The sequence below is a fragment of the Aedes albopictus genome, chromosome 2 (assembly GCF_035046485.1).
Source record: "Aedes albopictus strain Foshan chromosome 2, AalbF5, whole genome shotgun sequence".
In the NCBI taxonomy this organism is placed as follows: Eukaryota; Metazoa; Arthropoda; class Insecta; order Diptera; family Culicidae; genus Aedes; species Aedes albopictus.
In genome coordinates, this window is record NC_085137.1 from 447399995 (window position 1) to 447424792 (window position 24798).

The 24798-nt window shown below is 38.8% G+C and overlaps 1 long non-coding RNA gene across 5 annotated transcripts in view; it reads left to right on the forward strand.

The window, feature by feature from the left end:
- The first annotated feature begins 412 nt into the window (after positions 1-412).
- LOC134288583 (uncharacterized) overlaps positions 413-24798 on the forward strand; it is a 280379-nt gene continuing 255993 nt past the window's right edge. For all 5 annotated transcript variants that reach the window (XR_009998035.1, XR_009998036.1, XR_009998039.1 and 2 more), the window contains exons 1-2: positions 413-1123; positions 14163-14634. This is a non-coding gene — a long non-coding RNA (uncharacterized LOC134288583). The remainder of the gene's footprint in view (positions 1124-14162; positions 14635-24798) is intronic.

Genomic DNA, 24798 nt, shown 5'->3' on the forward strand with positions numbered 1-24798 from the left:
ACGTTGAACACAATTATCGTCATCGGCGATAACGATAATTCATCGATTAACAACCTTGATCCAGAAGAGGGCCAAGGCATATTGCACTGAATAAATAAAATAAAGATCTCCAATCGACGCAATTTATTCTCATACAAAAATTGGCTACCGCGATTAAACACCAAATATAACAGAGGAAAGCAATAACTTACGCCTTTTTTACCAGGAAGACATCTACACCACTGCACCGGCATTGTAGTAGCCCTCTTAGGTACACCTTTGATCAACCGTTTGATACACATTCCATCACCCAACTCTTTATCGACTCCGGCAGTAGAATGCAAATGATTTAACTCACGAGCATATCTCCACCAGAACTGAGCAACGCCGGCAACCACTTGTGGAAAATGCCGCTTTCCGCGCTCTCATTTCCACCCGGAGAATGTTCGAATTTCGAACATAAACAAAAACAACCCTATTTTCCCTCGTTTCTCTCGAATGGTGATGCCGGTCTCCATCAGACAACCACGTGTGTGAGAGTTTTTCCGGAAAAGCGTGAGCGCACCACCGCTCGCTCTGGTCGACAAAACCGGACTCGGTATGAATGCATCCCGTTGGTCGACATCCACTCCAGCCAGCCAGGATGGAGGCGGTGTGGCAAAGAGTGACCCCAATGTTCAACAGTTCTTCGCGAGCGGTCACCGTGCAAACACGTCGGTTCGGATTACGGGCGATCCAGTCAGTGGTGTCATATTGGTTATTTTCATATGCTCTACTAGAGTAGGATGGAAATTGTGGAAAGGAAGTGTCTATTTGCGATCGAAGTGATTTTTGGAAAGTATTGTTCAACGTGGTCGTTTGATTGAGTTAGCAAATGTGAAGGTTGCCAGAAAGCTACCTGCCTCTTGGGAAACCAGTTGACCAGTTTTGGAAATGTGATGGGTGAGGTCGTGGTGGGTGTATAGTTACAAAGCGGAAGTGAGACAGTGGAAGCGGATGATACTTGTTGATTTATTCGGAAGCGAAGAAGAGTTCTGTGTGGGTTGATGGTAAACACTCAAAGTGTTGAATGGAAAGCATGGATTAAAGTGAACGTGCTGCGCTCTCCGGAAATATTACTATCCGTGATGCGGAAGGATTAGTGGTAAGTAATAGGGTATTTGGGTATAATGTGTTAATTGAAGGTGACTGGAAAGGAAATTGAAATACGTGATGTCGGTAAGCAATCCGTTAAAGTAGGGTATATGTGCCATCAGTAATCTCACGCTCCCATATTCATCCTATTCGAAAACAAGCGATTAGGGCACCGATTGATTTCGTTCTTTTTGTTTTCATGGGTGCTCACTTCTAACAAAAAATGCAAAAATAAGAAATAAAATAAACAGCGCTTCAATTCTTTGTTTTTCGTGGGATGAAAATGGGAGCCATATGCTTAATAAGGGAGCCAATACCCTACCAACAAACTAACACGTTATTTTGATTGATAGACTGAAAGCCGAAAAAAAATCCCCTGTTATTTTTTGATTTTTATTTTTTTTAAATTTGATTCAGTTGATTCTTTGGTTTTTCGTTGAAAGTTTTTCAGTTTGCATATTTTTGAGGCTAGTATCCATAGGCGAAACTACCGGGGGTGCCGGGGTTGCCAGGCACCCCCTAGAATTTGAATGCATTGCTGTGAGATATGGGACGATGAATGATGAATGGATGAACTCATGAATATTTGTTTGTATGCACCCCCTGGCAAAAAATCGTAGTTTCGCCCATGCTAGAATCCCTCCTGCTCCAGAAATGTTAGTCATTTATAAGAGGTTTTATTCAAATCATTTAGATTGGTAATCTAAACAATCTTATTGACCTTGGAGCGAATCTGGTCTATTTTCAGTACAATGTTCTACGTTTAACATTACATTGTCCACCCATTTGTTTTCCTAGCTTTAAATTAACCTTTTCTAATTACTCATGATTAGAAACTCATAATTCTGAAGTTTTAACGCTCCCCGTTTTAGACAAAATCAAAATTATTTAAAAAACGAAAAGAATGATGCACCACAGAGTTGTAGGAGTTATGTAGCCACCATCAAAATTTCACAAAGATCCGTAAAGCCATTCTTGAAAAACCGGTAGCCATTCTTGCTACCATAAAAATTTCAACTAAATCAGTTTAGTATTGGCGCAGATATTATCAATATTATAAAATGAGATTTTAGCAAATTATTTCACTTATTTAAAACATTGTGTAGGCTATACATACAATTGTTGTAACTCGTCGAAGCGTCTGAAAATTTGACTCAAAGTTCTTAACATAGTACCTATCAATAAACTGGTAAAACAATCTCAAAGTCAATTCAACACTTTTTTCCTAGTATTCAAAACTCAAATCGCTTCAAGGCATATTTTAGGTACCGTCAAGGCACCATTCACCGTGGATCTAAGAGGATTCGGGGCCAATAAGGGCTGTAATTTGACACCAGCCTTATAAACATTGTAGGTGCCGCTTTTAATTGCCTTCAATATAGGTTAAAATTAAAGCAGTATCCACAGTAGTAGAAAAATTTTCACAAAATTTGGTGATATAGTACAATTAGTAAAGGGTAGTAGGGTCGCCTAATTCCGTGGTAGGTCACCATTCACCGTGGTAGTAGGGACCCATTCACCGTGTATGAGAAATTTTATTCTACTTTGTTTAAAAATGATCAAAACAACCCAGCCAAGGGAATTTTCTTCGTTTAAATTCATTTTAAGTAATAACTTGCAAGATTTTATTAGAAAAACGAATGTTCAAATTTTCGATATTTTTTTCTAGATATATGGGACAATATGGGGCACGGTGAATGGAGACCATTGATTTTTAGGGTACCCATTTACCGTGCCTTTTTGTTTCAATTAAAAAGTACGAGTAATCATACTTTCTTGTTAAACTTACTTCGGTAATGCAAAATACATACCTAATGTGTGAATTTAATTGCTTCTTGGTGGAATAAAAGCGTTACTACAATTAGTTTATCGCTTAAATCACCTTAGCGGAGTTTTCGTTTTTTCACTATGAATGCAGTGAACGAGCAGAAACCCGCTTCATGTAAACACACTTCAGTGTCAAAATGATACTTTTAAATGTTTCTAATGAGCGTTTTGACATGGTAACAATACATTAGTGTTGTTTTGGTAAAATTGAAGGGAAATTGTCATATCATTCAATCATAATATGGAAATAATGAAAAAAATATTCGAAGGCACACGGTAAATGGAGCCCCCACGGTGAATGGCGCCTTGACGGTACTTTTTAACAATTTTATGTTCCGTTTGTCATGACTGTTCAGATTTTTATCAAAATTTGACACTCTGAAACCATTATAAAAATTGTTCTTAGCCAAATATTGAGCCATATCGCTTGAAAGCTTTTCAAGTTATAACTGTTTGAATGTCACGATTCATAAATCATTTCTGCTTTTTGTGACTTTATGGTACATACACTCCCTATTAAAAGTTTGGGGTCCCCCCTCACAAACATGTCATTTTTTCAGGTCCATATCTCCACCAATTTGCATCTGATTTCAAAAGGCTAGGTCTCATTCAAAAGATAATAAGTCAAAGTACCTTTTTTTAAACACATTTATTTGAACTTTATTTATCTAGTCGGATTTTACAAACACGCATTTACAAACAATTTAAAACAAATTCTAACGAATCAATGGAAAGATCTTCGTTGGCATCTAAAATAAAATTTATGTAGGTAATAAATAGCTTTAGCGCCTGATATTTCCTTCTACTGGCAACGTTTGCCAGCTCCGGGAACCGGCGATCGTTAAATGTAATCCTCCTACCTAAAGTTGTTTCCAGCCTTGGTCGAAGCACAAACCATTTGTTGTTCGGCATGTGTAAAATTTATGCTCTAGATCGTCCACGTTGTTTGGGCATTGTTGGCACATAGGACTATCTGCTCGATTCTGCCGATGTAGAAGTAAAGTGTGTGGAATTTTTCCGTTTACTAGCAAGTAGTACATGGATTGTTCGGCTGACGTGAGTCCTTTGGTTCTGATATTCCTCCAGATTGTCGTCCAGTTTAGTCCAGGGTTTTCTTCTGTTACTTTGGGAGTTTTCAGCTTTTCCCGGTTGAAGTTGTGAAGAGTTGCTGTCGAGGGGTTTCTATAAGCTGCTGGGGAACGTAAGCAAGATCCTTGGCAATGGCTTTCATACACGGGTAGAGGGCTGGACTAGCGCGTATGTTCGGTGGGTTCTGAAGATGGTGATTGAACAAGCTAGCGTGTTGCAGATCTTTAAGGAACCTCGTGATGAGCAAGGCTTTGCATTTATGCATTGGTAGATGCAAATTTTGCCCACCCTTATTTTTAGGCAAGGTGAGTTGCTCGATAGGGATCCTGAAGGAGTAGCGTTCCCAGATGAAGCTTCCAATGTGCGATGTTAGCCGTGCCACAGCTTGATTCGGGATGCTGACTACAGATGATAGGAACCACAGCTTTGAAGTAACAAACGTATTAAGCACCACCACTTTCTGCTGCAGCATGAGGTTCCTTGGTTTGAACATCCACATCAACCGTGACGTTTTCCTAATGGTTTCGCCCCAGTTGAAATCGATTATTTTCTTTTGCGAGTTGAAGAAAGTTACTCCTAATATTTTGATTGATTCGCATACTCGTGGCCATACAGAATCTCTTCCTTCACTTTCGATTCCGATATTCACAGCAAACGTCTTGTCGAAGTTCAACAGCGATCCAGAGTACCGTCCAAAGTCCAAAAAAGCTTGCTTAATGGCGATTAGTTTGCGGATGTCTGTTATGACGATGGATATGTCGTCAGCATATGCCACTACCAGGTCCATCGAATTGTTGCATATGGTGCGTAATTTTACTAGGAGGGGATGGAGGTAAATGACAAAGAGATGCATACTTAGCGGATCTGCTTGACGGACTGAGCGTTGGATTGGGAATTTGGGAGTCAGATTTCCATTAATCAGTATGCGAGAGCTTGAGGCGGACATAATCTTCCCTAAAAGTTCCACAAAGTTGGGATTCAAACGAAAGTTCCGCATCACAAGCAGGAGAAAATTTTTGCTAACCCGATCAAAAGCATGATCAAGATCAAACGAGATAAGTTTTCCGGTTATACGACGGCAGTTGAACTCCGCAATTCGGTCTTTGATTGAGTGAATTGCTTCGAAAATAGTGCGGTCGGAGTTTGCACATTTTTGACTGGGAGTAAGAAGTTCGTTCTCAATCATCACTTTTTCCAAACGCTGCTTAAGTATTCTCGCAAGGAGTTTGTAGTCAAAGTTTAAAAGGCTTATTGGTTGGAAGCTTTTTAACGTTTGATCATTTGTTTTCTTCTTGCATAACACAATAACTCCCTCAACTAGTTTCTCAGGAATGTTTCCTCTCAAAGCTTCGTTTAATATCATGTTAAGTTGCGGGTGGATAATGTCAAAAGCCTTTAAGTAGAACTCTTTAGGAATTCCGTCACTTCCCGGTGATTTTCTGGAAGTGTGGGATATGGACTACCCAATTATTATGAACACCCCTGATGATGTGAGTGTCGGTCGTGGATGTCGTTCGTTACCTTTATTCACCCCTGCGTCTAACGATACTCTCAAGAGACAGCCATCATCGGCACTCACTCTCACATTCTCTCGCTCTTCGGTTTGGTCTAAGAAGGCACTTCGATACACACGAAGTAGACTCTGCCCCTTTACTTCTCGGACCATCGAACGGACAGGACGTCAGTGTAAGTAGCTCCCCGAACACACGGAACCTAACTTTCCGGCTTCCCGCCGAAGAATGGAAAGGGGACGCCACATTTTGGTGATCCTGCCAGCGATTTTTCAAAATTGTATGGACCATTCAATGGAAATATATGAAAAGAAACGAATTGCTAAAGAAAATGTGTTCGAAAGTGCCAGAGATGTGTGATTAATCATTTCACTTTTTATTTGTGTGATTCAGTGCATTGGATCGTCGGAGAAGTCCCGTTTTCATGATGCCGATTACCATGCCGGCCATATTGTACAGTAGTGCTAATTACTAGAAGAAAAATGTGTTTTCATTTGCTTGGAGGTGCTTGTGGAAGTGTGCAAAATAATTGAAGTTTCAATCGACAAAGCTCGAGGTATGACAAATGATCGTATTATATCGTCAGATTATGTGCTGCGACAACCACTAGACTTTCGCGGAAAAGCGTGTTGTGATAATTGCTTAGTGAGCTGTGACAGCCACCGGAACGAAATAGCGTGTTGAGTCAACCGCTCGCGAGAGCTGTGACAGCCGCATCAATGAATCAGCATGGCATCCGCTCAGTGCGCTGTGACAGCCACTGCAACAAAATAGCGTGTTGCGACAACCGCTCAGTGCGCTGTGACAGCCACGGTAACAAAACAGCGTGTTGTGTCAACCGCTCAGTGCGCTGTGACAGCCACTGCAACAAAACAGCGTGTTGCGACAACCGCTCAGTGCGCTGTGACAGCCACTGTGACAAAACAGCGTGTTGCGACAACCGCTCAGTGCGCTGTGACAGCGACTGTGACAAAACAGCGTGTTACGACAACCGCTCAGTGTGCTGTGACAGCCACTGTATATAAACAGCGTATTGTGTCAACCGCTCGTATGAGCTGTGTCAGCCATATTGATTATTCATATAGAGTGTGTGACGACAGGTGAGTGCGCTGTGACAGCCAGACCAGTTACCGAACGCTGATGTGAGCTGTCAGCCACATCATTTTATTGGAGCTACGTGTTGCGACTACAACTCCAGTGCGCTGAGACAGCCACATTCAATAACACAGTAATTGCTATATGTACCAGCAATCGTTATATGTACAGCCAATTTTACCAAAAGTTTATGTAGATTTTTTTTGAATTTCAAATTGTTTCTTGTTTACAAGAGAATTGAGCAATGTTTTTAAAATGTCGGCTGGGAGGGTACGTACAGGTTCCATCAGTGGATTCAGTGAATCACTATCAAGACCCTAAGGATGGGTATCTGGACGACATTGATTCTGGCACTGTCGGAGCCACAGAAGAGGTGGAGTTCCAATAACTTGATACCATCTCAAGTAACTGTACTAGATGAATAGCAGTTTCTTCAACTAAAGTTTGCTTAAGAATAGTTTGTTCCACTGTTGTACAGCAAAAATGTTTGCTGGGATGACAAGGACGTTCTGCCTATGAAGGGAAAAGGGCGTAAACCAGAGATTGATTGACCTTCAACTTCCATGCCTGCGGGAAATTGTTCATACGCAGGCGTCCGTTTTGGATAATGCCCCACTATTTCCGAATAACGTACCTACGAGCAGGCTTCAGGAAGAATGGAATCCTTTTTTTGCAAAAATTCGAGATAGCACCATCGCTCTCGAAAATCAACGATCCGGCCCAACTCACAAAGCATTTTTTCATGTGCATGGGAGATCAGCTGCAAGACATTGTTTGCATTGCTAAGCTGCGACTAGCCACAAACGACCCACGATGCTATCGAGCCATGGTCGACAATATCAATGCACATTTGCGTAAATTGACGGACCCTATTACTGAGCACGAAATGTTCAGAAGAATCAGCGCTCGAAGGGCATGTGAGATGGAAAGCTGGCCGAAGATACTGGATAACTGATTAAGCGACGACCCGCGAGAGAAAGGAAAGCTCCAGCGTATCTCGGAAGAAACGTAGAAACATGAGAAGCTTCAGTTCTTTCTTATTTTTTACAGAATAATTACCGATTGAATTGAATACATTTCAATATGATTTTAAGGAGCTGAATTAATTTTTGTTGTTGGATTTCTTGAAATAGTTTTTTTTCTATGGGGAAAGGGGAAGATGTGGGATATGGACTACCCAATTATTATGAACACCCCTGATGATGTGAGTGTCGGTCGTGGATGTCGTTCGTTACCTTTATTCACCCCTGCGTCTAACGATACTCTCAAGAGACAGCCATCATCGGCACTCACTCTCACATTCTCTCGCTCTTCGGTTTGGTCTAAGAAGGCACTTCGATACACACGAAGTAGACTCTGCCCCTTTACTTCTCGGACCATCGAACGGACAGGACGTCAGTGTAAGTAGCTCCCCGAACACACGGAACCTAACTTTCCGGCTTCCCGCCGAAGAATGGAAAGGGCACGCCACAGGAAGCACTGCCTTTGATTGCGAAAAAAATGTCAGCGGTCGTGATTTCATCCATCATGGCATTATTTGTGTTAGAATCTGGAGGGATTTCTAGATTGTTTGGAAAATTGTCGCCACCGTTGAGTTCTTCTGCTGTATACAAGTCTTTGAAATACTCATGTACATGGTTTTCTATTTCATATACATCGGTGAGACAGCGCTCTTGATTTTGAATGGAGTTAATCACTGTTCTTTTACGGTATCTTTCGCCAATCTGGAAAGCAGAGATTTTTTCACCGCATACAAAACGATCATTTAGACGTTCATATGCTTTTGAGAAGTGACTTTGAACTTGCAACATTTTTGCTTTAATTTGGTTCACTCTTGTTAATCCGTTGGGGTTCTGATGTAATCCATCGTATGCATTTTTCAATTGACTATATAACAGTTCATTAGTACTATGAAACTCACGAAACGCTTCATTTGTTTTCCATTTAAAGAAGCTTCGGATTTTTGGTTTAGCGAAATCTAACCACCATGACAACCAACTGTCAAAATTTCGTCGTTCACGCAACCAGCGATTCCACTTGTGCTTGAATTCTTCCAAGTTTTCTTCATTTAAGATATGCGAACGAATTGACCAATATCCTCGACCATGTGGCTTACCCAAATTTGGAAAGCAGCACCGAATCTTGTAGGCTTTATGGTCAAAAAAATATGTAGCAAACAATTCTGAGGTGCGGAGATGCGGAACAAGCGACCTAGAGATATAAATCCGATCTAAACGCGACGCTGTGTTTGAGCGAATAAAGCTATAATCAATTATGTTCCTATGCAAACAATCCCACGTATCTGAAAACTGTAAATTCTCTACCAACTGTTTAAAAGACATGCTAAAGTTACTCGACCCAGTAGATGCCACTGCTGAAGAAAAGTTTCACAAATGATTTTTCTACAAGAAACGTTGATCGATTTGAATTATGGAGACAAAGGGCGACCTCTGGGATTTTTTGTTTGAAAGTGCAACTTTTCCCATAGTAAATCCTATTAAAACTTTGAACCGCTTGCGCTAAATTATAGTTTCACCGATTGCGCTGAAATTTTGTACAGTTCATATGGGACCTAAATGGGATCGAAAAAGTCGACTGGAGTGCGAATTTGATGTTTGCCCTAACGTAGTAGCTTCATCAATTGCTACATGTGCCCGAGCTGATCGTGCAGCATCGTTCAGTTGATTTAGATTGGTTCCTACGAACTCCGGCATAAGTGAGTCTACATTTGAGGCCCGGTTCAGCACGCTGGCGTAGCTCGACTTATTTTGCGCTGCTTTCAGCCTGTTGTTGAGGTCGATCTTTTGTCCCAATAGCTTTTTATTTTCGACACATGTACTCCCAGGGTGTGATGGGTTGGTGCAGTGCTTGCACCACTGTGGCTGATTGCGGTACGAAACGAGAGTCTCTTCACCACAAATTGTCACAAAAGACTTAATGTGTCGTCGTAGAATGACTTTCGCTACTCGCATTCCGGATGATACGCCTTTGAAGGCGAAGTTTTCTCCCCACACTTGCTCCTTGATTGACACTACATCACCGAACTGCTGTAGATATGTAGCAATGTCCTCATTCCGAACGTTTTCGGACAAGTCGTGGATTTTTATCTCCACACCCCCGTCATCCATCGCCAAACGAACTTTGATTTTGATCCTGTTCACTTCAAACTCGTGTCGGTTGTCGTGACCTTCGACCACATCTTGGGCAGTCTTCAAATCACGGCACTTCACATGCGCGCAGTTTTGCGCGTGGTTCATCTGCAAACGCAGCACTTGGTCCACGGTGAGACCAATCGTCTCATGGATGAACCCGTGGATTTCCTCAAAAGAGGGACGTTTGGGAAAGTTCGAGAGGACTACCTTAAAGGTATTTTCACGCGCACGCACGGTGGTCATGGTTGCTAACGCTGTGGATAGCACAAACTGTATAGTCGCTAGCAACACTGACGCGATAGACGTTCTCCACACTGCAGTGGGAGACACAAAGCAAAATCGAAAAAAGCGATACGAAGCGAGATTGAAAACACGTCTGGTCGCAGCAAGAGCTTGAACCTAACTGACCTTTGAACATGATTTACATCAAACTTTTACAAAAACATTTGTACGTAAACTTAACCCAAAGTTTCCAAATTTTCTAAAAAAAATATAAACATACGGCAGTGTCGCTGGAAATTGGGTCGACCAAATTTTAAGATAAAAGCGTTAATATAACCTAGGAGTTTCCTTTAGGATTACTCCATACGAGATTCCTTCAGAGAATGCTTCCTAGAATCCTCTAGGAATTCCTTCCGAGATTCCTCCAGAAGTTTCCCATGAAATTATTCTAGAAGTTCATTTAAAGATTCCATCACGAGTTTCTTTTAAGACTTCTCCAGAAGCTTTTGGAATGTCTTAAGGTTTTTTTTTTCTCTAGGAAGAAATTATTGAAAGAATATCAGAAATCGCTCGTGTAGAAATTCCCTACAAAACTGCTGGAGATATTCCATAAGAAGTTGTTGGAGGAATTTTGAAAGGAACTCAAGATCAAGTCTTGGAATACTTCCATAAAGAATAAATAAACTTCTGGAGTATTCCCATGAGCAAAATTTAAGGAACATCCAAAATGAATTCCTGAATATGGAATCTGCAAGTATTCCAGCAGGAAATACTGCAGGACTCACAGAAGAAGTTCTTGGGGGAACCTTGGAAGGATATCCTGGATGAATTAATGCACAAATCTTAGAAGAAGCTCCTGGAAGAACCTTGACGTATTTTCCAGGACTCTGGAAGTCCTGAAGAAATTCTGGAAAGAACTTTTGAAAAATTCCCGGTCCTGGTGTAATCTTAGAAGAAAATCCTGGAGAAATATCAGAAGGAACTATGAAAGGAACCCATGAAGTAACTCCTAGAGGAGACCTAGAAGGAGATCCTGGAGAAATCCTGGAAGAAGGATTTCCCAGGTAAATCTGAAAAACAATTCCATAGAAATCTCAAAAGGAATTCCTTGAGCATTCACATAAGAAACGCCCACAGAAAATCCTAAAAAGTTCTATTTTAGAAAGCTCTCCAGGACGAATCGTACGATAAATTCTTATAGAAATCTTAGAAGGAACTCTTGGAATAATCCCAGAAGGAATTCCTGCGGGAATCTCCGAGTAAATATACGAGTGATCCCTGGAAAAAAAAATACTTGAGAAATTATTGAAGGATGGTTAGAAAAAACTCCTGGTAGAATCTTAGAAAACACCACTGGAGAAAACTCTTATGGAACTCCTAGAAGATCCCATGCTATTAAAACTTGAAAAAAAGCTTAGAAGGATCTCATGGAGGATTTTTTTATAGAACTTCTCAGAGAAATTTTATGAGATTTCCCGGCGAACTCTTGGTGGATTTCTCGGTGCAACACCTGTAAGAATTTCAAGAAGACTGTCTGCGAAACCCCAAAGAAAAACCTTCGCACGGAATACAAAAGATTCATCCCAAAAAATCCTCCGTGGATCTTCATTAAATTCCCATTACATTCCCCGTGAATCTCTGTCCCAGTTGTTCTTCTAGAACTCCACAACCGTCAGAGTTCCAGCAGGATTCCTCCCACCGTAGTCCGAACTCCAAAATTGCAGAAATTATAATTAGTATCCAACCATAGTTCTCGCTGTAATACCATCAAAAGTTCCCCCAGAATGCCAGCGCAATGTTTCTCATCAGCATTTACCTTGAAACACTTAACCACTCTGTTGGAATCTCACTATCTGGATTTTCCCCAGAAGCCCACTCAAACGTGATAAATTTATAATCATTTTCCTCACACGTTTGCGAAAAAAAAAACATTTCCATTTCAACCACACTTCGTGTGGAAACGAACGCAATCCGAAAAAGAACTCCTGAAGGAATCCCAGAAGCAACTCCTGGGAGGATCTGAAAGAATGTCGGAGGGGTTTCCTGCAGAGATCTCGGGATGAATATCTGAGTGAATTCCTGAAGAAAAACAAGAAGGAACTCCTGGAGGAATCACGAAGGGGACTTCTTTAGGAAACCCAGAAAGAAGTTCTGATGGAATCTCAAAATAAATTCTGGTTGAAATTCCTGAAGAGATCTCCGAAGAAACTGCTGGTGGAACAGAGGAGAAGAAAACCTTGAAAGAACTCCCGGAGGAAACCACGGATAAACTTTAAGAAAAACATTAGAAAAAAAATCCCGGAGAAGTTCCAAAAAGAACTTTTAGTGGAATCTAAGAAGGACTCCGGAAGGAGCTCTTGGAGGGATCTCCGAAGGAACCTCTGAAGGAATACAAATAAGGAGGAAATCTGAAATGGAATCCTAAAGGAATTTTTTGGAGAAATCCTAGAACGAAGTGCTGGAGGATTTTAAAAGGGAGGAATTCTCAAAAAAGTGGAATCCCAGAAGAAACTCCTTGAAGAATTCCAGAATGAACTGCTGAAAGAATTTTAGAAGAAACTCCTTCAGGGTCCTTCAAATGTCATGGTGAATTTTATTCAACTGAAACCAAATCGATATTCTTAACAGATTTATTACTGAGCAAACTATTATCTTCGTAACAGCTCCTAGACTAATCAGGCCAAACATTTCAATAGGTCCTATCTGCATTTGAGAGGCTCTCTTTGTTCACTTTCTCTTTCAATTATTGCAATGTAATGGTACTCTTTTCAACTACTTTTGCAGTACAAATCAAAAGACGATTGTTTTGACCATCGTTCTATGCTAGGAGACAATCGTAATTCAAATAAATAGCTGAGATATTAACGAATGAGAGGGAAACCGGCAATATTTTCTTGCTATTGTTTTTCATAATATTCGTTAAACATACAAGTTATGATTGAAATCAGAATTAAGTTTCTAGTTTTTTTTGCGTTACTTGCAATTCGAAATGAAAATTTTGTTATGGTGTTGTTTAACAAGCTACGTCATTTATAAGGGGGGGGGGGGGGGGGGTATCCAAATTTGTAACGAAATGCTACGAGGGGGAAGGGGGTAGTGAAATCGCCTAAAAAGCTACGTCATTTATGGACGCCCCTTGGTTGAGAAATATAAACAATCATACTTCCTGTCATGAACTCTGCTATGTATCACACAATATATCATGGATTTTGAACATATTAACAACATGTTTCGAGTAAGGTTTGATATTGATAAATTATAGTTGATATTTATTATGTATTATAGAAAATGAGGATACACCGAAATGCTGCCGATCCTAGATATCAAGCGGCAAAAAATCTTATATAAACAATGGCATTTTATTCGTTCTTCTGTATGTAATGTTTCCAGTCTTCTCATGCTACCTATTTGATTTAACACACGGATGTATTATCTAATTGCATTATCCAACAACCTGCCCGAAAGGGTCTTTTCAAAACTTTTGGGCTACTCTCAGCCACTTACCTTAAAGTTTCCTAGCCTTATATCAAGCATCTAAAAGGAAGGCAGCATCGTTCGACTGCCCTCAAAAATATTCCAAGAATCAATCTTCCCAAATCAGAAGTCCCCCCGGTTTACTTCCTGAACTTTCTTTGTCTTCGCTGCACGCGTTTGCCGGTAGACTCCACTACTACCGCCCCGACTTCATTCACGAGAGCCCAAAAGTCCACAGCGCGGTGGCATTCCAAGCTTTTATGTGGTTTCCCTCGAACAGTCGTCGGGTATCTATAAATAGCGAACATAATCCCCAACCATGATATGGTTTGGTTGAATTTTCCAAAGTGGTGGTTGACATTCCTATTTCGAGGGGGAAAACTACGCTTTGGTTGTGCAGCAGTGACAGAACAAGCCAAAACTTGGTGAAACAAAAGACCCATATTGCTAAATCTCTATTTGAGGGACTCATTTGTTCAAATTTAGTAAATCACACGTTATGGCGTTTCTTTCTTTGAATGCCCTTGGAGATTTCCAAGGCGGCTGGCTACTTAATCCGATCTTGCGACTTAGTCTCATGTCCTTATATTATAAGAAGTGTTCCGTTCGTAACTGACTTCAATAGCTCGACTTCTAACGAATTTCTGCTTATTTTCCCCTCTCTCTCTTTCAATTCCAGAATCTAATTACATGAAGCACGCTAACACACATATGGCACAGTCGTGAGTGAGAAAAATTCTGTTTTTCGAGGACAAATCCCTCTGCCACTGACTGTGTGTAGGAAGCTATGACGGTGATGACCATTTTTACAGCCCAATAGAGGCCTCGCGTCATATATCGTCGTCCTTGGCGTCGCATATGCCAAGTGTGCCGCCACAATTGGATGTGATTTGCTGGTACTCAGCGGAAAACGAAACGTATCATCGCCTAAAGGAGGCACGGAGAGGCATAGCATAAGTCGTGCTCTAGTGCAGTTGTGTTGGATCTCCCGGGCTGGTGTCAGCCATCAGCTAATAGGATTTGGGATTAACGTTTACTGGGAGTGTGTGTTCTTGGGAATCGAGAGCTGCGGAATTGTGTGACGGCGGAGTTGAATTCCCGGGATATGAAGGAGAATTGTAACGGCCTGAAGCCGATGATCTGGAAATAAGGTACGGTATCATGGCTGGGAACATTGCGACTGGGGAAAAGTATTAGATTGTTATGATTCAAAGCAACAGTAATTTTGTGATTTTTTTTTAGTTTCGTTTTCAGTCTATGTTTATTTATGTATATTTTTTTTCAAGATAAACTATCAGTAGAAAATGCACTATTTTGTTAAAAAATTCTCATTGCTGAATTAATCGTGATGACATTTATCTAGGATCATTCGCAGGATTATGATCTGGTCCGAAGTTGATCAACCTTCACTACAAACCACCTGATATTCACCAACGAAGGACTGCGCTGTCGTGGTAGTTGAAGAGAACACTCCAGACATCGCCATTAAGCACATCCTTTGGAGTTGGCCTAACATTGATTGGATCGTTTTCATTTCCCTTTTGCCCTTTTGCCACCACACAAGACACCCATAGGCCAATATTGGCCGAACAACAGTTGTGTAGATCCATTTGATATACTTGGGTTTTAGACCCCAAGTTCCCAAGCAACACACTTGGACGTTAATAAGTTCCTTTAATTTAAATGCAACTACATTTAATGTTGTTCCCTTTGTACTAATCATCTTATTAACGACTAAATTGCAACGAAAAAAGCGCAAGAGGTGGAGCCAATATAAAACATCCATCCGTGTAATAAACGGTTTTAATTCGCAACCGATTTACAACCGAGATACAACTCATGGTCGACTTACAAATTGTGACCGATTCGACAACTAGTCAGATAGTCATCACATTCGTCACTGCCAGTGACTATGCGCAGTGTTGGTAAACTCACACTCAAAGCACACTCATGAACCGCTCCCGCGTGAGCAAACTCGCCCGCGATTCTGAATCGTTTTCTCGCGCGCGAGAATTTCATGCAAAATCTCGCACTCACGAGTCAAGCGCCGAAATCTCGTTCGCTTGTAAAACGAATCCAAATCAATTTGAACGGCATTCAATGTTGTTGTACGCTAGATTTGCTTTTGTTCTATCATACAATCCTGAAAACTTCGATGTAAACATTAAGAACACCAAGAAATAAAGAAATGAATGAAATCATGAGTCAACTCATGCATGATTTTTTCGGCGGTGAGTTTGGCGAGTCAAGAATCGCGCGTGAAACAACTCAACCATGAGATTTGAGAATTTGAGTTTTTACCAACACTGACTATGCGTCAACAGTTTCATCTATGTGATTAATAATTGTGTGGGTAAAATTTACCGCAAGAAAAGGCTGAACGAGAACGTAAACCTTTGTGCCGCTCCTGATTTATTGGTAAAGCATGCATTCTGGCTCAGTATTTCCTACGCGCCTCAGTCTACTTATCATTTTGCGAGAGAAAATTTAGACATTTGTTGTAAAAATGTACGCGCCATATTGCTTTGACTGAGTTCATTTCAGCAGCTCATTTAATGCACCCGTAAAATGCTGAAAATTAGTTTAGATTTTTTGCTTGCTAAATCATGTCTAGGACTACATTGTTTCACTTGGTAGGACATAAACAAACAAAAAATGTTAACACTTGGACGTTTACTTCTCGTCGACAATCAATGTCCATTTATACCGTAAAGGAATTTGATCATTTTTTGAACATCCCCACCCCTATTAATTTTTTTTTCGTAGGAAACCCCAAATATTTTAGTACGGACCATAAGATTTCTCATTCCCCCTCTTACCTCATTCTATTACGTAATTTATGGATAGCCCCCAAATACCTGATGACTATTTCTAAATTTATCTAAGTATACTGCTAGCAACTGGGGAAGTGCTTGTAGAACTCCTGTTTCAATGTAATGATCATAAAAGATGATAAAACTTCCGTACCATATATTTCAAAACGGAATGCTGTGTCTGACATTCTGTCTGATTTGGAATCAAAGTTGGTTCGAAAAAATGTCAAAATTTAAGCTAACAGAATGCTGCATCTTTTCGCCAGATATTTTTTGGAAGCTCCAGAACACCACTATCTAGTCCGACTGTAACAGGTATTCAAATCTTTCCAGTGGTACCAGTCATTCTGTACTACGTAAATAGTGCAGAATTTAACAAATGAAGCATTTACCAGTGCTTGTATATTCTTCTTGGTTTGAGTAAGGAAGGGTATAATGTGTGAATTCTTTATTGAGAAATTTACTGATGTTTATGATGTTATTTCAATCTCATATGGAGCAACTATAGTATAATTATGAATCAATTGTTTAGATATGAAAATAAACTTGCATTTTTTTAATGAATCAAAACTGGTTTACCTCCAATTGAATCTTTAAGCACTTTAATTTAATAAAATTATAGAATATGTTGAAACATGTATGAAGAAAATGATACATTTTATTTGTACATGACTTTGTTTTTTTGGAAACATTTAAGTTTTTATAGTGTATTTTATTATTTTTATGATTTCAAAAACTTTTTTTCGCACATTTTGCAGCTTCTTTCCCTTCTGTCAAAATTTTTCGTTATGTTCTAAATTAGTTCCAAGTAAGCATGTTTATAACAATCAGTATCAATGTTTTGGTTGTTTTGGTTTGTAAACGGTCGTAACTAAGATTCGTTGAAACAATCAGATTATACCTCAGTTACAAATTGGTTTCGCAAGTTTCAACTAACGATGACGTTTATTTACATTGCGATAGTTGTTATAAATATGTTATACCTCAGGTTGGTTTTAACAACAGGATTTTAACATCCGTTGTTTCATGAAAACTCAGTTGCAACATGTTATTTTTTTATTTATTTATGGACACATCACATCAACAGGCAAACAACAGCCCCAATGATGTTTAACCTAATCCTAGACTTATTTCTAATGTCTATTTTTAACAATAACTTTGTCATACTTAAAGGTAGAATTACACAAGTCAAGAGTACATAAAATTCAGTTTAAAAAAAAATACACAGCAATTAAACACATCTAACGGGAACTGCTAAAATATCTGGAAAAAGTTCGGCGGAGAATGCGGCGAGGGGTATTAAAGTCAAAATAGGAGGCTACCCGGTTGAAGACTGTTTGGATGCCAACTACGGCTCCATACATGCTATAGTTTGACCGTCTAAGTGGCAAGTGAAGCAGGAGGTTGTTGCGTAGTGCTCTAGGAGCAGCGTACAAATCAATTTGTTCCAAAATAGTTGGGCAGTCAATACGACCTTGCAGAGCGTCCGCTATGAATAGGGCTCTTGCTGTATTGCGTCTTACATGTAAGGGTTCCAGGTCAATAAGTTGGCAACGATTTTCATAGCTAGGGAGACGGAAGGGATTTCTCCACGGTAGCCTTCGGAGCGCAAAACGTAAGAACCATCTTTGCACGGACTCAATCCTCTCGACACCGTTATTGTAGGATGGACTCCAAACTTCTGAGCAGTATTCCAAAATAGAACGCGACAGGGAACAGTATAATGCTTTGAGACAGTATACGTCAGTGAAATTTTTAGCTGTCCTAAAGATGAATCCGAGAATTCGTAAAGCCTTGCTTACAACATATGAGACATGGTGTTTGAATGTTAAGCTTGTATCTAATATTACTCCCAGATCCTTCACGTGATCCATTCGTCCTATTTCGGAACCAGAAAGATGATAGTTGTAACGTATCGGTCTTTTCATCCTCGAGAAAGTTGTTACCGAGCACTTTGCAGGGTTAACAATCATTCGGTTGACAGAGCACCAATCCGTAAAACATTGAACCTGTTGCTGGAGAAGATTGCAATCATCGAAAGATCGAATTTCTAGGAAGAGCTTGAGGTCATCTACATACGACAAACGAGGAACCTTGATTGCCTGATGCACATCGTTGAAATAAAGCAGAAAAATTAGAGGCCCCAAATGACTGCCTTGTGGAATCCCTGACGTAGACAAAAACGAAGGTGATACACAATCTCCGATGACTACTTTCAATTTTCGATTTGTCAAATAAGACTGAAACCATTGCAATAAATTTCCGCCGATTCCTAATCTGTCCAGTTTTGCGATCGCTATTCGGTGGTTTATCAAATCAAAAGCGGCTGTTAAATCGGTGTAAATCACATCAGTTTGAGTGTGGCGATCCATACTGTCCGTAATGTAGGTTGTAAGACACAGCAGATTAGACGTAGTCGACCGTCCCGGTGTGAAACCATGTTGATCTTCGCTAAGTAGCTGCTTGCAGTGGGCTCTAAGGGGTTCCATGATCACCAGCTCAAACAATTTTGAGACCGCACTTAAAGATGTGATGCCGCGATAATTGTCAATATCTCTTCTGTCGCCCTTCTTGTACACCGGGACAACGAGCATCGACGATCATTTCTATTTTAGTTGCAGGTGCTACTTGGGTTGTATCAATGGTTCGCCGGTATTTCACGAAGGCCATACAAGCTTTCTTGATTCTTGATTTTCTAGGAAAGCTTGGAATCAAGAATAACTCCAACGTACTTTACTTTCGAATGAGTGTAATCAGTTTCGTACCTTTTAATGCCGCCCTATGTTGCTTATCCTTTGACAGATACGCGTATTTCGACTACCACTTGTAATCTTCCTCAGTGTCAGTTATCCACTTTGTATCTGTCAAAGGATAAGCAACATAGGGCGGAATTAAAAGGTACGAAACTGATTACACTCATTCGAAGAGGGTATTCTGCTTGGAGGGTTTGAAGTCGGTACACGGTATTTTACCTGTTCAGTCACATCGATTTCATAATCAAAGAGACGCAAAGGTCGAACACCATTACGGTTTCGCTTTTCCGTGAAAAGAACAATAGATGTTTTACTCGGATTAACCAAAAGGCCATATTGACGACACCAACCCTCAACTACCAGGAGAGCGCTTTGCATCAGGTTCAAAAGGGTGCTGATGCAATACCAGCTAACAGTGTTAGATAGTCGTCGACAAAACCATAAGTAGGAAAACCGCTATTATTGAGTTGCCTCAATAGCGTATCTGCTACGAGATTCCACAAAAGCGGTGGCAAGACTCCCCCTTGGGGCACCCACAAACACTCAATTTCCTAATCGCTGCTTGACGCAATGTCGAGAAGAGATGTCGGTTTTTGAGCATTTGATGAATCCAATTGGAAATCATTGGAGATATACCATGACCCCGTGTGGCTTCCAATATGGCATCGAAAGGCACGTTGTCAAAGGCACCCTCGATATCTAAGAAAACACCCAAACAAGATTGCTTTTGAGCGAATGCTTTCTCGATATCGTAAACAACCTTATGTAAAAGAGTCACAGTAGAAGATTGGTAGGCATGTTTGTTCACATGAAGAGGCACGTTGGCCAAATGAACATCACGGATGTGGTGATCCACAATGCGTTCTAAGCATTTCAGAAGAAAAGAGGTCAAACTGATAGGTCTGAAACTCTTTGCTTCTTCATACGACGCACGACCCACTTGCGGAATAAACTTTACAGTAATATCCCGCCATGATTTGGGAATATACCCTGTTGCAAAACTGCAAACAAGTATTTTTTTTCCAAACATGTTTGAAATAATAAAATCCCTTCTGAAGCGAAAAAGAATAAATCCCATCTACCCCAGGAGATTTGAAAGGAGCAAAACTATTTAGTGCCCACTCAATCGATTCTATAGTTACAATACTTCGGGCCGAAGCCAGGGAATCGTAACTACAAGAAAAGTCATCAGGATCATCCGAAGATGTAATATCCACACATCCGGGGAAGTGTGTGCTGAACAAGCATTCTAGAACTTCCTCATCAGAGGATGTGAAATCGCCATTTGGCAAACGAAGTTCTCTCACTCGAAAATCCTTAGATTTTGCAAGGATTTTGTTTAACCGACTGACTTTACTCAAACTGGAAACATTTGTACAAAGGTTTTTCTTGCCGGATCGTTAATCAGACCGAAGAGCTTTTTGGTAGGCCTTGTGAGCCGACCTGAAAGTCTCCGATCCAGCCGAACGTCGTCTGTTCCAACTCGTTCTACATTGTTTTCTGAGCTTGGCCAGATCAGAGTTCTACCAAGGGGTTCCCCTTGTGGTCTTCACAGACCGTAGAGGGCAAGCTTCTTCAAAATCTTCCATGACGAAGGCCGTTGTAGTATCAACGGTATCATCTGAAGCACTTGGAGTGTCAATGGATGGCGAGTATTCATGAAGCCGGGGATTCCTGAAACGCAAAGCTTGCGAAGCTTGCATTTACTTACATTTTCAAAAAATATGTTGCGATGAGATTAAGTTTCTCCAGCTGACACATGCCAATTGGGCAGTTCGTGACTAATTCTACTAGATCAAAGCATTATGTCTAACACTTCCTCTCTAGCAGATATCATGAAGGTTGGGCGGTTGCCTATGTTAAGTAATCAACGATCTGTACTACTTAAGTACTCCATCAAATAGCACATACATCTCTAGTGGTTAATTCAGAGATGTGTGTAGCAACGATTGCGTTGTTAACAAGCACACATGCTCGAGGCATGACACGCGAGTTTGCCATTTCATTTTTTTTTCTGAAAGTAGTAAACACCTAGAGAAACGTTATGTTTTCCGGCCTTGGCAGTCTTTCAGAGCAGCAAGAACAATATTGCTTCAATTTCCGATGGTTTCGGTAATGTATTTTACCATTTTCAAGGAATCTATAAGAATGATCGAATAATTTCTCATTACCAGTCGTTAAGCAATCCTTCCGTAGTAAACACCGGCTTTACAAGGTTTCCCAGATAGAAATTCCCCTTACGAAAGTACCTTACGAAAGTACCTTACGAAAGTACCTTACGAAAGTAAGGTACTTGGGCTAAGACCACTTGGGTTGTACCATTTTGCATAATTGCAGACTTAGATTGGCCGTTGCTGTTCTTTTATGCTGAAGATTGATCTGCATCTGAGTTATCCTAACCGTAGCCACTACCTTGACTGAGCGAGATTATATTCCTAACAATAACAGCACGTAAAAGAACAGCAGCAATAAAACCAGATCGGTATCGATTGGAAAACGCCGAAGGCGAAGGTGCATAGAATACACTGTGTAAATCGCAATGCGATACCACATAAGCGAATATTTAAACTAATCAATGACATCTTCATAATTTCGCCCCTTTCCAGTCTCAAGTTTAGGATTGAAGAGAGGCAACTGATGGTCTCGGAGAAACACAAGGTCTACTTCGATATTGCTCCGGTTAGCACATTAAGGACAAAAAACTTCACACGCTCCGTTTGCGATTAGGTTTTTATTGGACCCTCCATTCATTCCAACCGCATAAAGCCAAGTAACACCACGAATTAGGGGTCACCTGTCTAGCGGAATCCCACCACTGGAACAGGCGGTCCGTAGTGCTATTCTTAGCCAGTTGAACTTAACGCTACCGACAGCTATCTAGGCTGATCGAAAAAAAAAGTTAATTTTGATGAATAACTTAAAAAGCCACCACTAGGTGAGCTTCGTGGCCGAGCGGTTAGCGGCAGTGGTGTCATCGTGGTTACTCCAATTTACTCACTGAGTAACACTAGTCGACAAAATTTAAACTTTTTTCACGCACTTTGACCATTTGTTCCATTTTTAATGGAATTTGGCCCGCTGATTTCGAATCTGACTTCAGAATTCCTGTAACACGTACAGTTTTTGAGAAAAATAGGATTTTATTCACAAAATTTAATATGTCATAGAAAATAAAATATTGGTATTTTAATTTTAAATTTTTCATCTGTTCATTATAACTAATATTTACATTCAATAGATTTTGATCCACTGATTCTCAATCTGACCTAAGAATTTCAGTAACACGTAAAATTTTTTTGAAAATACGGTTTTATTCAAAAAATTTAATATTTTCTATTTTCAATGAGCTATTGTCTTTAAAATTTAATTTTTTTTATCTGCTCATCTTAAGGAATATTAATATTTATTAGATTTTCATAAACTGACTCGGAATCTGACCTAAGAATTTCAGTAACACGTAATTTTTTTGTTGAGAAAAATAGGGTTTTATTCACAAAATTTCATATTTTCATACAAAACAAAATCTCGTCTTTAAAATATTGAATTTTTCATCTGCTCATCATAACCAATAGTTATACTCAATAAATTTTAATCCACTGACTCAGAATCTAACCTAAGAATTTCAATAACACGAAAATTTTGAGAAAATAAGGATTTATTCACCATATTTCATATTTTCATGGAAAATAAAATATTGTCTTTATAATTATATTTTATTTCATCTGCTGATCATAATCAATTTTGATTTTCAATAGATTTTGATCCGCTGATTCAGAATCTGAACAAAGAATTTCAGTAACTCGTGAAATTTTTGAGAAAATAGGGTTTTATTCATAAAATTTCATATGTTTAGAGAAAATAAACTATTGTCTTTATAATTTTCATTTTTTTTTATCTGCTCATCTTAAGCAATATTAATATTTATTAGATTTTTATATACTGACTTAGAATCTTACCTAAGACTTTCTGTAACACGTAAAATTGTTGAGAAAAATAGGGTTTTATTCACAAAAAAAAAGTTCATATTTTCATAGAAGATAAACTATTGTGATTACATTTTTTTTGCCAATCATAACCAATATTTATATTCAATTGATTTTGATCCACTGATTCAAAATCTAACCGAAGAATTTCAGTAATACGAAACTTTTTTGAGAAAGAAGGGTTTTTTTCACAATAAACTATTGTCTTTATTGTTTCAATTTTTTCATCTGCTCTTCTTAACCAATATTTATATTTATTAGATTTTTATATACTGACTCGGAATTCGACCTAAGAATTTCTGTAACTCGTAAAATTTTTGAGAAAAATAGGGTTTAATTCAAAAAAATCATAATTTTGCATTTTTTATCTGCTCATCATAACCAATAGTTACATTCAATAAATTTTGATCCACTGATTCAGAATCTGACCTAAGAAGCAACACGTAAAATTTTTGAGAAAATAGGGTTTTGTGCATCATATGTAATATTTTCATGGAAAATAAAATATTGTCTTAATAATTTTATTTTATTTTATCTGCTGATCATAACCTATATTTAAAATAGTTTTATTTTTTTTTAATCTGCTCTTCTTAACTAATATTTATATTTATTAGATTTTCATATACTGACTCGAAGTCTGACCTAAGAATTTCTGTAACACGTATTATATTTGAGAAAAATAGGGTTTTATTCACAAAATTTCATATTTTCATACAAAACAAAATCTTGTCTTTATAATTTTGAATTTTTCATCTGCTCATCATAACCAATAGTTATATTCAATAGATTTTGATCCGCTGATATAGAATCTGACCTAAGAATTTCAGTAACACGTAAAATTTTTGGGAAAATATGGTTTTATTCATCATATTTCATATTTTCCATGGAAAATAAAATATTGTCTTTTTTATTTTATTTCATTTTATCTGCTGATCGTAACCAATATTTATTTTCAATATATTTTATTCCTCTGATTCAGAATCTGAACAAAGAATTTCAGTAACACGTAAAATTTTTGAAAGAAATGGAGTTTTATTCATGAAATTCATATTTTCTTAGGAAATAAACCATTGTCTTTATAATTTTATTTTTTTTTATCTGCTCATCTTAATCAATATTTATATTTAATAGATTCTCATCCACCGTTTCGGAAACTAACCTTAGAACTTCTGTAACACGTGAAATTTGGTGAAATAAAATAATGATTTTATAATTTTAATTTTTTTATCTGCTCATCATAACTAATATCTATATTCAAAAGATTTTGATCCACTGATTCATTCTCATGATTTTTTTTTTATAAATTCATTTTTTTTCATGTAAAAATGTGTTTCACCTGTTTTTCACAAAAACTGTACGTTTCACAGAGTTTCTGAGCAATAAATCGAAATCATTTTATATGAATTTTTGTTTCTATGAGCAGTAGATTAAAAAAAATAATGACAATATTTTATTTTCAATGACCATATGTGTATGCTGTACCATATGTTGTAAATATAATTCTATTTTTTCTCAAAATCTGTACATGCTACAGAAATTATACGGTATGATAAGAATTCAGCGAATTTTCCTTATGTATTTGCTCAGTCAGGTTTTTTTTCACGCTGGGGATACGTACCGCACTAATTCGTGAACTCAGTCCAAAAACTGTACGTGTTACACAAAATCTTAGGTCAGATTCCGAATCAGTGGATCAAAATCGAATTTAATATTTGTTATGGTTAGTAGATAAAAAAAATGATATTTACAACAGAGTATTTTATTTT